The following is a 16,552-nucleotide window of genomic DNA, read 5'->3' on the forward strand; positions in this document are numbered from 1 at the left end:
TACGCTTGTGTATTCGGAACGCCAGTACGGATTGGACTTGTGCGCTCGGACTTCAGTTTTACGACTCGTACGTAAAACTGTCCGGGGACGTCTCGTAGACCTTTTCCCGATACGATTTGTATGTATTTTTTTAAGTACGAATCGCACTTCACCGTTTGTACGGGACTTGTACGATTCGTACGTAAAAAAATACGGATACGAGTCGTACGGTAATTTTTTTCAACAGATCGGAATCGGCACCTAGATGTTTGAAAACTGGGTAAAAGCAACAATCAATTTATATTCTATACTTTTCCTTGGTTAAATGTGACAATACATTTTTATTCACAAGCAGACCGTTTCAATGGAAAATGCACCTTTAACTACACAGTAGCAGAAAGGTTATGGTTTACTGTGGGTGACGTGTTTCTTTGACATTCAGTATATTTTATTGTTTCACATTTAGGCCCATATTTACTAACAATTTGCTCCAGTTTTGCAACACAAAAGTGCCATAAATCCAGCACAAAGTGTTGTTATGAGATATACTTTGCAATCATGGTTTAAATTGGAAAGTTGGACAGGTGGCATATCATGGGATCAAACCCAGAGTGGGGGGCTGGTATTCCTAAGCGTCAGCAATCTCCTCTAACATTGGTTTTAAAGCTTTGGTATTTTAAATTTTAAATCCTTTTAACTGCTAGCCATTTACCCATTGGCCGTTGAGATTAATAAGCTAGTCATCGTGCATTCCTTGAGGGCTTGTAATGGCAGACTCTTTCCCGATGTCCCGGGTTCTTATACTTTTAATAGACCCGGGAATTGCTCGACAATCGACTATATTCTGGTGAATGTGGAATTTTGGTTTTTTTTAGCAGCTTTCTCCGTCATACCCAGGGCCGATAGCGACCACAATTTATTGTCATTGGAACTGGCAAATAATATTGGTGGTAGCTTAGTCCCTCAGGGCCTAGCACTACCAAGTAGTGAGAACTTGGTGTTAGCTGCAGGAGGTAGACGCATTAGGTGGGCAAGGGTCGTGACCGATGAGGCAAAGCTTGCAGCATTATATTGTAGTGTCGCCCGCTCTATGGAGGAGGTTTCCCACCTTTTGAGCCCCAATGGTGATATTTTGCAGAATCATTTCCCAGACCTGCAGAATATTCACAATGAACTTCTCGGTGGCCTGGTTGGCTTTTTTTACAGCCCTATTACGCCAAGGACAAGGATTTCAATGCCTGATCATTGGTATAATAGAACCTGCAGGTTGGCCAAGACTGCCTTGATTAGAGAAGTAAAAGAGGGTACCCAGTTAAGCATCAGAGTTGCGAGGGCCTACTATAAAAATTTGATTAAAGAGGCACAATCTGAGTGGGAGGATCTAAGGTGGCAAAATATGAAGCAAGCACTAGAAGACCGTGATTCGAGGGCTTTCTGGAACATTGTACGAACAGGTACGGCAGTAAGCTGCCCCGCTATTATTCCCAATCTTAGTGAGGAGGTTTGGCTTGCGTATTTTAAACCTCTTTATTCACTTAGTAATTATAGTGGTAGACTTGACCCGGTAATCCAGCCTAATGCCATTGTAGTGGATCAAACTGATTATGAAGATTCGGTGAGTCAATCCTTTTCTCTTCCAGAAATAGAGTTGGCCCTTAGTACCCTATCAGTAGGGAAAGCCCCGGGGCTCGATAGGATCCCTGGTGATTTGTATCGAAGCGAAATAAAAATTTGGGCCCCCTACATTCGGGTTTACTTTAATGCTATTCTGCAGGGTCTTGAGATCCCGGATACTTGGCTAGGAGCTGAAATCATACCCATTCATAAAAAATCTTCCCCTTTTGATCCAGCTAATTATCGCCCCATAAGTTTGATCGATGTTCTTCAGAAGCTGTTTGCCCGAGTCCTTTTAACAAGACTGCAGACTTGGATGGAGGACCATCAAATTTTAATCTCTCTCCAAGCGGGGTTTCGAGCAAAGATTTCCACCATTGATCAATTGTTTAGGTTACAGCTAATTCATTGGAAGACAGTTTGTATGGGTGCTGGTAATCTTTATTTGATTTTCGTGGACCTTCGGTCCGCATTTGATACGGTCCAAAGGGAGAAATTATGGGTTTTATTATTGGAGATGGGTGCTCCCCCTTACCTTTGCCACCTATTTAAACGTATGCATGAAGGCACTTATGCAAGGGTGAGATATGGGAGATGTGGGGAAATTTCAGGCCCATTCCCGGTTGAAAAGGGTGTGAGGCAGGGTTGTGTTCTGGCCCCTACACTTTTCTCCCTTTTTATCAATGGGTTGATTGAGCACCTTTTGTGTGCCGCCAATCTGGATTCCCCAATGCTAGCGGGGCGTAAGATACCGGCCCTAATGTTCGCGGATGATACGCTCCTGTTGTCTAAATCTTACATGGGCATCCAGCGTTCCTTAGAGGCTTTCTGCTCCTTCTGCAAAAAAAGGGATCTGGAATTGAATTTATCTAAAACAAAATTAATGGTTTTCAGCTCCAATTCAACCAACTTTCCTCACCCCAAGATGGGAGATGAAGAGCTGGATAGGGTTTCTACTTTTGATTATTTGGGGGTAACTCTCAATGATAAAATGAAATGGGGGTCCCACATGGCGAAGGCTAATTTGAAGTTAACACAATCAGTGGGGGGTATCCTGAAGGTTTTTAACAACACTTCTTTTAAACCTCTGGGCCCCCCCATGGAAATTTACAAATCCCAAGCAAGAGGGGGCGCGCTTTATGGCGCTGAACTCTGGGGATATTGTATTACTGCCTCCTTATCGTCAACCGAGAATTCTTTTATTAGGCGACTCCTGAAATTACCTATGAGCACCCCCTTAATTCCCTTGAGATGGGATTTAGGCTTAGTTCCCATTGAAGAGATCGCCCTGAATCGCCCTCTCCTGTATTGGAGACGACTCTGGTCAACTCCCGAGCTTGCAAGCTATAGGCATGATCTCCATGATCTACTGTCAAGGGGGAATTTGGGAAAAATACCTTGGCTAACATATGTAAAGAACCTTTGTTATCTTATAGGGATGGGGGACCTATGGTCCGCACCGGAAGAGACAAGCCGTTCGTTAACCAAGAAATCACTGCGTGAGGCTCTACAGTTGTACCGGAAGGAAATTTTATTGCATTCGTCCTTGGGAAGGCTTACTAACACCTTTCTGGATATTAAGACCAGTCCCCATTTTGAAGTTTTTTTGGATGTTATATAACCCCCTTTGGCAAAGAAACTATACAATCAGTTTAGACACGGCTCGTTACCACTGAGGGCCCTCACACAAAGATGGTCTAATGCATCTGACCCCTTAAGCTCGTGTCCTGAATGTATTGATATCTGTGAGACAGAGTTGCATGTTGTTCTTTTTTGCCCTTTATACACCAAGGCAAGGAAGAAGTGGATCATTCAACTCTGTAAGTCCAGGTGTTTTAGGGACTATCAGGAGGTGTTTAGAATCCTGAAGTACGACACTACCCCAATGATAGTGTTTGTGATGGCTAGATTTCTTCTTTCCATGTGGTTTGCCAGGTCCAAAAAAATTCTATCCGCCATATAATTCTCCTGCTTCTAGTATTGATATTATTGCTATTATAGAAGCATGTGGTGTTGTGAGACTATTTTGGGACACGGATATTGTTCTAATATTATGTTTTTATGGGGAAATTTTTTTTCTTAACTGTGCTTTGTAATATTTATCACAACAATTATGAATGTTTTGATGGATTATACTCTATGCATTGTTTATTTAATCAATTTTTATTGTAAATAATTATTTATGTCTTTTTATGGTATTCTACCGAAATAAAAGCTTTTGACTGACTGACTGGCTAGTCATTTATTTGGCCCCACTTTTGCTCCCGTTATTGTTTTTAAAATTATTAGTGCCTCGTACCTTGCAGGAGCTCCCTTAGCTCTCCGGTCTGCCACCAAAATACTTCCGGTTGTGTGGAGAAAGCCCAGGCGAGTTTCCATAAACATGTGCCGACTCACTTCCGCGCCGGCCGCCATTTTCAGGGGTTAGTTCTCCAGTTTTTCTGTCTCCCAGCTAATAAATGGCAAGGAGGGACCGGGTGCACAGCGGACACACGCAGTGGGTGCACCTGGTGCACCACTGGCATCCCAAAGCCAAGCCTGTCTGCACCCGTCCATGCCTGGGCAGCACCAGGCTTTAGGACCCCTGCTCCCTTAGCCAGGTATTCAAGAAGAGAACTAGTGGCCCTATACCACAGTGGAAAAAACTGTTGCTGCCACCCTCATGATTGGGACTTTAGCACAGACAGGTACTAATGTCAAGTGTGTAATTCCACCTTTCAGAGACACACCAATGAGCAGAAGAGGCCTGCCACCTCTACAACTTCCACCAGAGAAGCAACAGACAGGCAAGCTGCTGGGGAGGTGTACCCTTGTATGCTGCTCAATTCAAGGTGCCTCATTAAAAATAAATATGAATGTGCAGACTTTATGTCCCAACATGATCCAGACATCACCTTTCTCACTGAGACCTGCGCTGACAGTTCCTCTGAATGATATATTAAGACTTCAATCCCTGATGGCTTTAACATTGAAAGGCTGGATAGAACAGGCAAGATAGCAATTGATGGGGGATTGCAAGTGTGTATCAAAGCTCAATTGAGGACAGCTTTCAGCCAGTACCCCATCTAGAGTGTGAAGCACTTAGTTTTAATATAAAAATGAACAAGTCATACTCATTTCAGGGACTATTAGTCTATCGACCACCTGGCCCAGGGGCCGGTTTTATTCAGACAATTCAGTCCTTTATGGAATCTTGTATAGATTACTCTAATTTTACTATTGTAGGGAACTTTAATTTTCATCTTGAGCATTCTACCAACGAGGATACGGATCACTTAGTTGATACTCTAAAGTCCTTCAACCTACATCAGTTAATTGAAGAACTCACCCATCTGACAATCATACACTGGATAGAGTTTTTCACAAATAATCAAGAACCTAAAATAGATAAAAGTCTGCCACTTTCTTGGTCAGACTAAAAGGCAATTTTTTTCTCAATAACAACTCCCTGTACTAGAGCATCCTCAAGCAATACATTTATAACTGTAAAGTACAGGGCCGTGGAAAAGCCTTAATGGGGAGGCACCGCAGGACACTCTCCAGGTCAGTTCCTGCTCTAGACAATAAGGTCAATAATGCAGCAATCAATTATACACACTGGTTAGACGTGGCATGCCAAAGAGTGGTACAGGAAAGAATATTTAAGAGCTACAGGAAAAATCTATCATCCCCATGGTTCTCGCAAGAATTAAAAGCTGCACAACTGAATTCCAGACTTCAGGAGTGCAAATGGAGGAAAGAATATTATCTTGAAGAAAAAATCAAGTACAAGTATTTACTCTCTGAGTAAAAGGAATTAAGGCAGAAAAGACCAAATATTTCTCTGGTAAAAATTGATTAGCCACAAACATTACCAGGAAACTTTTCAAAACAGTCAAATCAGTGTCCAAATGAAATAACAGTAACATCTTTTTTCCTGATGAATCCTTTCGCAATCAGTTGGCTGATTTTTTCCAACTTAAAGTCAATTCTATATTTCAAGCATTTTCCTTCTCCTCGCATACACAAAATGTAGATGCAGTTTCAAATCAGGCTGAGGTTTTGAACTCTAGACTAGCCTCTGAAGAACCAGGGCCTTATGGGCCTGGCAGCGCAGGGCACGCCTTAATCTCCTGAGTTCACCTGCTTTGTTGAACAGAGACACAGGACATTCTGTTGAGCGTAGAAGATCAGGTTTATTAGCTGCAGCTAAGTACAGTTGTCCCAGAAGTACACTCAGTATGTTCTTATGTTCTTAGGAGACTGCCACTTTACTCCGTGGCGCACAATCTTTTATAGCACATAGATTCACCAAGAACACTCCCAATGCATACATGGTTATCCAATGAGAAGAGTTTGAAAACAAGATATAACCAATGATAAAAGTTTGGAAACAAGATATCAAGTAACCTAAATAAACCTCTCTTCCAACTGTTTTTGTCACCCCTCCCCTCAAGTTAATCAGTGGTAGTGTCTACAACTCAACTTGCAGGAAAAACGTCATTAATTGTGCTACCTGAGTGAGGGCAACACAAAATGGCGGTGGAACACAAAAAATGGTGGCTGAATACAAGCCTTTTGCAACACCCAGATCGAAAGGTTCTTACCTCTTTTTTGGGAAAAAACAATCTGTCTCATAAGCTCCAATAAATCCGGGCCCCTTCAGATCCTTGTCCTCCTCTGGTCATTAATCTTGTGGCCAGCACGGTGGCCAGACCACTCATGGATCTTCTAAATGAGAGACTTAGTTCTGGACAATACCCAATCATTTGGAAAAGAGCTTCCATCCTTTCTTCGGTAAAAAAAAAACCCTCCCTGGATCATAAGCAGGTGGAAAGTCACAGACCCATTTCCAGTCTTCTGTTTCCTGACAAGATTTTAGACAAGTCAATGAACGAGGAAATACTATCTTTTTTAGATACCGACCAGTTGCTTGATTCTTCTCAATATGGTTTTAGAGCAAACCATTGTATTGAATCAGCGCTGGTGGCAGCATCAGAGGAACTGAAAGGAGTAGTTTACAAGGGCAGCAGAGCTGCACTAATTTTACTGGATCTCTCTGCTGCCTTTGATATGGTTCATCACACATTTCTTATCAAACGATTTCATTCACTCAGTTTTAGGGACACTGCACTAAGATTGTTGAGCTAATTTCTCAATGATAGACAACAGTGGGTAGAGATGGGAGACGACAGACATCAGTGGGTAGAGATGGGAGACGCAAGTTCCAGATCTTTTTCTCTTCCCTGGGGGGTGCCTCAGGAGTCTGCTCTTAGCCCTACCTTATTTAATGTGTATGTTACTCCCCTTGTTAATCATATTCACAGTTTTGGCCTAGCTGTATTCTCATACGCTGATGATACTCAGATAGTGGTATCTATCTCATCGGAGTTAGAAAAGATTCAAGTAATTTCTGCAGATGCATGGCCCGGGTTGCAGGCTGGATGCAGAGAAACAGCCTCAAGCTTATCTTTGGGTAAAACAGAGGTTTTGCTTTTTGGGAATTAGACCTCCTTTTGGGATGCATCTTGGTGGCCTTCAGATCTAGGCACTTTACCGAGGCCAGTGCAGAAGGTAAGAAATGTGGGAGTCATCTTTGACACCAAACTATGTTTCTCGGAACTAATCAATGCTGTGACCTCAGCAGCTTTTTCATGCCAAGGGTTCTCAAGAAAATTCTTCTGCTTATTCCATTTGATCTACAGACGACGGTGATGATGGCACTCATCTTCTTGAAGATGGACTACTGCAATGCCCTATATTTAGGCACTTTAAAATATTTGATTAAAAAAAATCTCCAGTCTTTGCAGAACGCAGCAGCAAGAACGTTACTGAGGGTCTCCAAATTTGGCCCAATCTCTCCTCTAATGCATGGCCTCCACTGGTTGCTGACCTTTTTCAAGGATCAGTTCTCCTGGTATATTCCCTGTAGGAACCTTAGATTGAGTTCTGAGTGAATGATCACTGTCCCGAGAATAAGCTAAGCAAAATGGGGGAAGAATGCTCTTGTACCATGGACGGAAACTATGGAACTCCTTGCCTCTTGCCTTACGCTTGCAACCCATCATGCAGCAATTCAGAAAACAGTTGAAGACCTGGTTGTTTTCTCAATAGGTTATTGAGCTACGCCAGAGGTGTGTCCTCAGGCAGAAGGTTTTCCAGGCTTTTGATTCGTACAGCGCTAAGATACTTTCGGATATTGCGCACTCTATAAAAATATTTCATTCATTCATTCATTCATGGGTGGTACTTGGGCATTCCCATGCATCCATCCACGGGATTTGATAAAAATACCTATCTAGTAACAGACCTTCCGGGGGAGCTGAACAGCTGCGTAGACCACGCCCCGAAACTAGGGAATTCCACTCTGTCAAACCTGTTATACGCGGAAGACCTAGTCTTGATAAGTAGGACCCCAATAGGACTCTAGCATTTACTGAACGTAACTTACAAATTTTCGCAAGAAAACGAACTCAAAATAAATTTCAATAAACCCAAAATGATGACAGTCAATTACCATAAGAAGAAACATTTCAACTGGTTTCTCGACGGGCATCGTTTGGAACAAGTAGCAAGCTACAAATATCTAGGGGTAATATTGGATCAAAATCATTCATCAAGACTGCAAATAGAATCTTTGCGGAGAAGGGGGGTAACGACCTGCCTAGCCATAAAGCCCCTAATGAAGCTTTTACCGGATCTGACGTTCGACCCTCTGTTAAGGGTCCTGCAAGCTAAATTCCAGCCAACAATAACTTACGGAAGTGAAGCACTGAAGGGAAAAAGATGCAACAGCCCTTGACAATATAATATCCAACTCATATTGAGCGATCTTGCAACTCCCTTCTTTAGAATGGTTTCCCCGGCCCAAATATGTTTGGAATTTGGGCTTCATAAGCAATCACTGGAGCGCATGGGAGCATATGTGAAATGTTGGCATAAAATCAAAGGCGACTAAAAAAGGAACCCTGAATGACCAACTTTGGGTGGAACTTTCCCACCCAGGAAAATCACCAGCAAGCCTGTACCTCCAGGAATCTATTATACATCTAGGTTTAACAGACTTGTGGGATGTCCCGGTGAATCATTTCACATTTAAAAAATCGGTATCAAAGGTAATCCGCTTAATATCCGCAATTCAGGACAAAAAATCATTAGCCAAACGATCGCATGGCTGGATGGTGCAAAACCCATATAAAATGCCAAAACCCCAGCTCTACCTGAAAATTGGAATAAAAAATAACACCAAGGAAAAATTCCTAAAACTCCGGCTGGAGGTTGGCCCCTTTAATCAATTTATGCCACCTTGGGAGAGAAAGGGAGGTGTCCAGCGGTGTTGAAGACGCAATTCACATTATATGCACCTGTAATAAGCTAAAAGATATAATAATCATCCTGCTAAAGCCAGCGTTCAAACAGTATGGAGCCAGATCGTGCAGATAAGCGGTAATGTTGTGTTTCAATCCAGAACTGGTCCAGTTAAACTGCCGGCTAATTAAATATCTTGACATAACTGCAAAAAGACTGAAACACAGGACCGAGCAGCCCGACGATTACTTATTACAAAAACTGACATAATCATTACAAGATCGGACATAGTCGAAACAATACTTACAGTCAATATGACTAACGTGCAGAATGTTTTAATAATATAAGCACTTTTTTCTAACGTGTTGTAAAATTTTACAAATCACTCTAACTATGGTTGCTGACAAAATAGTTGGGAATTTTTATAATGATTTTATCAAAAACTGTAAGATACTTTATTTTTTCTTTGTGTATGCAATGGTTTTAATTAATCAAGCATAATAAATAAACTACCAACTTCTATCTAGTAACACTTTAGACAGGGATTTGCACAAAAACATTACACCTCTTCGAGGGAGGCTTATCAGTTTTAAATCTCACCACATTATTCCAACTTTGCATATGTGCTGTACTGTACAATACACATACAAAATGGGATAAGTAATAAGGCAAAGTATTTGCACCAGAAGGGTCCCCTTCTACTACAAAACATTTGCTTGATATAATACAAACACCTTTGCACTATGGTGCAAAGGTGTATGTGTTGGCACACAGCAGCCTAAAGTGTGCCAGTGCAGGGACAGAGGAATACAGCATCATGTCTTACTAGTGTTGGAGCTGTTCTGCTCTCTCCCTTTCATGGAGGCAGCACAGTAACTTTGGTGGCAGTGCTGTATTTCATGAAAAGTTACTAAATCTGCCCCTCGGCCTCCAACTCTCTGGGCACACTTAGGAGTGAGTTAGTTAGTGAATGAAAGTCGTTTTTTCGACTCGGTTGAGTACATTTCTCAGATATGTGTGACTGCATTGGTTTTAAACTTCAGCCAGCCCAGACAAAATTGCGTTGCCTGGAGAAATATATTTTTAGTCATACATGTGGGTGGGGAAATATACTCTGCATCCAACGAATGACATTTAACTTACATGCTGCAGGTGTAATTGCTGCAACACCTTATCACGGCCTTACTGGAAAGTTAAATAAGTCAAATGGGTGTAGCCAATTTTACCTTGCCATATATAAGGAAAGTGTGTATGCAATGTGGGTGTGAATGGCAACATCCTCTGCACATGGTCTAATGCCAGTACATGCCATCAGAAAAACAGGAGGAGCATTTAAAGGAGTGTGCTTTGTCACAGCCAGTATAGCGCCTAGAGTGCTAAGAACAAGAATACTCCACTCCAGCAGAAGGAGTGCTCTCTTATGAGGAGGTAAATGACAAACATACATGATAACACTACACCTCTATTGCAGTCCATTAACACTGTTCAGTCCATGCTTTACAACAGAAAAACTACTTAAGCAGTAAAACAAATGGATGGTCACATGCTGAGCTGCCCCGAAACAGCCTCTTCGAGAAAGGAGCTGACCCCAATCCCCAAATACATACTTTAAAAAAAATTACTTTTGTCTTTATCAGGGTACATTTGCCAAATGTGATATAGTATTGTACCTTGCCTCCAAGCTTATAATGCCCATTTAATATTTTATCAGTCTCGCCGAGCACATTATGAACTATGAAATAATGTATTTGTTTACGTTATCATTTTTTAATAGGTGCTCTGTAGTGCTCACGTCACTTGCAGCACTTTCACAGTGCTTCAATGGAGCTGTGTTTCTGCCTAAAACTTTTTAAAAACTCAATCAGTTAGTAAGGAGAATACATCAATTAACTGAGGAGTTTCCAAAGTAAAAGTGTTTACCTTGAATTGAGTGGAACATCGACCTCAATAAAAAATAAAAGATAAATGGTTCCAGTAGCAAAACAACGAAAATATTCCAGTGAGACATACACATATTTCAATATATTGGGTAAAGTCCTCTGGCATCAACTTGCACAAAGCTCTTTTTTTCCTGTTTCGGATGTATATTGCCAACATTTTTAGACTTGTGCTAAGAATTGAAATTACTTGTTAGCAGGGACCCTTTGAATAATAGTAAGGGGAACATCTGTACTAGCCTTGTGGCAGACAAAAAAAATCTATTAGAGCTTCCTTACAATCCCTGTGAAGTAGTCAGCATGAATTTCCACATTCTGGACATACATGTGTTGACTTGGTTTTAGATGCACTATGATCAATGCCTCATTTTGAGAAGACCGAACGAACCCGCAACTTTGTACAATTCAACACGTATAGAGGAATGTTGTTACACTTGATTTTATGCTAAAATTGTAATAATTTTAATTAACTACACCATAAACTCCTTTTACAGAGTAATTTTTGCGTGTTTTTCTCCTAACAAATGGAGATTGTCGGCTACATTTATTATTTAGAAAACTAATTAATTTCGGTTTCAAATCAAGTAAGCAGGTACAGAAAAGTCGTAATGATTGACATACCTTCCAGTCCTGGGCCACGGAGGCCTCCTTCCGATGCACCGAACGTTCCTGGCGAGCCTCTGTTTGCCTGCCTGCTTGGAATGGAAATTACCTTGTGTTCCCGCAGAGAGGAACATCGGCTTTTAACCGCCCTGTATCTGCTAAATTGGTAGTTCATTTGATGACAATAAACCTCTCTGCCACGCACAAAATTTCAAATCACATCTCACAGAGTGAACTGAAACATACATTTTCTGACAAGTTTGCAAAATAATTGCCATCCGTAGAAACGAATCGAAAAACCTGCACATTAGCGTCATGAAATGTGGTTCTCCAAACACTAAACTTTCTGACTGCGCTTTCCTTTCTTTAACCAACATACAGGGAGTTCTTCATACAGGACACGCAATGCGCATACAAAATTATGATGTTTTTATTCTGACGAGGTCACACTTTCCAACACACTTGGGGCCAGATGTATCAAACGTTTTACCGTTCGCAAACGGGCCGATGCATCATCCCAAAAGGAATTCCGAAAATAGGGAATCGCAATCTTTGCAATTACCCATTTTGCAAATGCCTTTAGGGAATAGCAATTTCCAATTCCTTAAATGCAAAGCAGGAAGCAAGAACAAATTGCGACCTTGCTTAAAGGAATCACAAATTACCACCAACTTCAAGTTGGTGGTAATTTGTAAATTCCTAGAAAAATGCAAATTTTTGCATTTTATAAAGTGCCATGAGGCGCGTACACATGCCCTTAGCGCATGTATGTGCGCCACATGTGCGCACTTACCTTTTTTAGGGGTGAATCAGGGTGGCCTTTTGGCCCCCTATCCCCCTTGAAAATGCATTAGCAATTTGCGATTACCTATTTGGTAATCGCAAATTGCAAATGTCTTCTCATTCATTCCTTTGGGCCTCTAGGCCCATAGGAATGAATGGGAAGGCATTTCTTAACAGCGAATCGCAATTTGCGATTTCCTATTAAAGGAATATGTAGGAATCCCAATTTTATTTGCGAAACCTACATACATTGCATTTTGAAAGTCCATAATAACGAATCGGTAACATTTGCTATTAAGGACTCGCAAAATACACTGTTGATACATCTGGGCCGGTCATTTTACACGCACTCAGGCGAACATGTTCTTGCGCATATATGTGCGCACGCAGCATGGGCACGCGCGCGTCCTCCTTAACAATATTCAGTGCTAATATTTTTTTGCATATCCTGCATCTTACAAGACTGAACAGAAAAAAAAGATAAGGTCGATTGAAAAGAGGGCTAAAAAGATGAAAGCGGATTGCATTAAAGCGTAATGTTGCACTTGCTCTTAACTAAATTCTCTTTGATGAGAGGATCTGGTACTTTAATAGCACTAATTAAAGCATTCAAGGACAGAAGAAGTTGAAAGTCACTGATTAAGACATCGACCAAAGTGATGCACAGGACTTGGGAAAAAACAGCCATCGCTGAGGTCAGGGAGTAACTACGAGAAATACTGAGGCGAGTTACACATAAACAGCAGCAGGCATGACACCGGCTCTGACCTAATTCACAGAGCCTGCTGTGTTGTGTAGGTGGTATTCCCAGACTGAAAAAAGACATATAACACTTTGAAACAATAAGTCGGGGTTGGAAGTTACTTGCTTTCCACAGATATTTTATGGTAGGCCTATGCATTTTCTGAGCATGCACAACTCCATCACTTTCCCTAAAAAGGAGTGCAGTCTAAAACAAGCATTTGCAATGCAATCGGTTTCGCCTTTGGGGCCTAATAAGTATTTAGCCATGGGCTACACTGCAGCTAAGGGCCAGTAGCTGTTCCACCGGGATGCAGGGAAGGAAAACATTGGGGCATATTTACAAGCCCCTATTGCCACGTGAACGCCACTTTTTGCGACATTCCCGTGACGATAGGGGCTTAGCCTTATTTACAAGGCAGCGATAAGCCACTTAACATGGCTTAACGCTGCTTTGCAAATAAGGCCCCCTTTCACTCTTTGCTTAGCATGAAAGGGGTGAGCAGTGGGTGTTGCAATGGGTGTTGCATTTTGACGCAGCCCCTATTTGCAAGGAAAGCGTGAATGGGAGGCAGCCCCAAAATTGAGACCAGGGAAAACCTGGTCTCAAATTGACGAAACGAGGAGAAATGCTTTTAGTTCTCCTTGTTTTTGCTTTTTCCATGTGTGCTGCCTTGAGCAGCACACATAGAAAATGCAAAAAGCCTTGGATTGTTTATGTTCAGGAAGGTGACCCTTCCTGCACATAAAGAATCTTTAAAAAAAAAAAGACATATTGTAACTTCCACATGTGCTGCATTAAGCCGTTTAAGGATTGTTTATGTGTAGAAAAGGAGACCTTCCTGTACATAAACAATCTTCCCCTGCACGCAGACAGCCTTGCACCATGCTTGCGTTGGGGCTGGCAGCTAAACTAAGTGCCAGCGCAGGGGGAAATGCAGGGCTGCACCATATTCTTGTAAATATGGTGCAGACTTCGTTTCAGAAGTGGTGGAGCATGTCATTAAGCCAAGGAGTCTAACAACACGCTCCACCACTTCTTTGTAAATATACCCCATTGTGTCTCCATTCAATAAACAGCTGTTTGAAAAATGCAAAATATCAAATGATAGGTTAAGCTAATAAGGTAATAATGCACTAAAATTGAGGAGAAGGGTTGTTAAGGCCATATCTGAATTGAGAGATCCAACTACATGGGTCTGGGTGCCATGAGAATGGCAGGAGCCTGAAGGACGTGCTGTGGCTATGTGTGCCTTGAATAGCAGCGGGTTTCGAAAGCACACTGGCATGTAAATGCAGTTGACCATGGCACATCGAGATAAAGAAAGGAGTAGGCACGTGAGATAAAGAAAGAACTAGGTGCAGGAGTACTGGGAAGGGTAGAGTGCAGGGAAGTGCGATTGGTAGCCATATTGGTAGAGGGGATTACAGTATACCGGCTCTGGCAATGGGTTAACAAAAGGAGTAAGGAAAAATACAAATAAAATCAAGTAAACAAGTTGCAACAATAAAGTTCAAGGCGTCTGCTGCCTGCACACCAGAATATATTGTTTCCAAGCCTTTGTCTGTTGATACAAAGCTTAACGATGCTGTAAAAAGATTGATTTCGAACCAGAATGCACTACGGCCACAAAGGAGAGCAAAATTTGACCTTCTAATTAGAAAGATTCCTGCTTGTCGAAGTGCTGCCGCAATAGCATGTAAAGTGCAAACAAACATTTTGCTTTGCTGCAACAAATCGGGGCAGGGTTTTGGTTGCCTTATGATTTATGCATACAACATAGCCCCCCCCCCCCCCCACTTATTTATCAACTTTTATAGCTGCTGTCCACCTGTTCTAACTTTGGCCTTCTCTAGGGAACAATACAATTATGTTCAAAATACAGACATAGTCCTAACTGTAAACATAATATTGCACCTTGTTAATGGCCGTAGAGGCAGTGATTTATGTGTTTCAGGCTCTATAACAGGTGCTATTTTCCAATCTAATATCCTGTGCATTTGCAACTGCAAAGTGTATTTTAATGAAACAAAACACAATCTTTGCATGCCAAGGCAATTAAGTGCACACAAACTGAGGCAGACGGAAGCAGCATTGCGAATAGTCACTCCCTTGTAAGTACACGGTGTAGCTTACTCGCAAATCAAGTGCCCTCCACAGCAGCCTGAAATACTCTGAAGTCTTGTCATAAGAGCTACTGTACTGTGGAACATCATGGTAGAAACTTTGGCTTCTTGGGGAATGTACAAGTTTTACGAGTAAAAACAAACAACACAAAGGGATAAGAGGTGTTGCTTGTGTAGGTGGTGAAAGGATTGCTAGGAGAAGATCCCTTCATTAGCATCCTGACCCCATGCTCACCTCCACAGAGTCTACAGTATACATGGCTGCAGCTGTGATGAATGTGTCTGTGGAGGCGCTGGCTGGAAAGATTTTGGATTCGTCCCCGGGACCTGCTCCACCCCTGCTCCTCTATTCCGAAGCCGTTTCATCTGTCCCTGGAGAGAAGTGGCAGCTGGAGCATTGCTGAGTACAGAAGGGGCGGAGCACAACCCTCCAGCGTCGGACATACTTTCACCTCATGCAATTTCCCAAGCACAATCACCCATGTCTCTTCGACGATCTTTGCACAATCACTCAAAACACTTATAGTGTTACCTTATGGGGTGCAATAGGATCTGCTTGAGCCTCCCAGGGTGTGCTCCGACAGGAGTTTACAGATCAAAGCTGTGGCTATATTAACAATGTAAAGCACATGCTGAACGGCAATGTATTATCAGCAGTGCGTCCTCCTTCACTACAGTGGACTCAGGCATGTACACACAGGCATTGGGAAGGGAGCATGATGCCTGCAAGCCACGCGCACAATAGAGGTGTTGTGCCTGATTAATTCAAATAAAATGGGAAACCCTTCCTGGGTGGATGAGGGGTGTGGGGTATTGAAATGCCGTCAGCTGCTAGTTCATATGCAAACCCAAAACATCCAGAGCTGCCGACTCTGCCGAACTGAGATAACTGTAGAAGCACCGAAACAAGAGTGAGGTTGGAGGGGTACTAGGAGCGGGAAAGCACTGTTGTGTGAGGGGGAGGTGGTGAGGGGTACGTGGAGATTAAGTGACGGGCGAAGAAGATTATGCCATCAGAGGAGCGCGAACAAAGTAACCAGTGTGTTTCTTAAGTTAAAAACAAAAGTGCGTGTGGTTGAAAATATGAGCTGCGTGGGTTTGCCGCTGAAAGCCAACAAGTACAAAATTACTAACACACAGCCGAGGCAATCAAATAAAATGGGAGTGAGGCATGTCGCTGAGCACAGCTAAAATAAACCATAGATCTGGGCATGCACCAAAGCAGTATGAAATGAGCAACAGTATGTGCTGCCTGCCCCTCGCGCACACCATCACCAACTAGTGCCGCAGCCTTGCCCATGCGCCTTGAAGCTGAGTACACCCCCACAGAGACTAAAGCACAGTACGCACACCAGAACCCTTCTTAAACATAGCCACAAAGTGTTTATGTGGTGCGCATGCGTATGATGTAAGGCATCGGCGCACACGAGAGAAAACAAGCATTTGCAATACTTCGGTAAAGCCGGCCAGGAAGAGACCAC

Source organism: Triturus cristatus, chromosome 6 (assembly GCF_964204655.1).
Source record: "Triturus cristatus chromosome 6, aTriCri1.1, whole genome shotgun sequence".
Classification (NCBI taxonomy): Eukaryota; Metazoa; Chordata; class Amphibia; order Caudata; family Salamandridae; genus Triturus; species Triturus cristatus.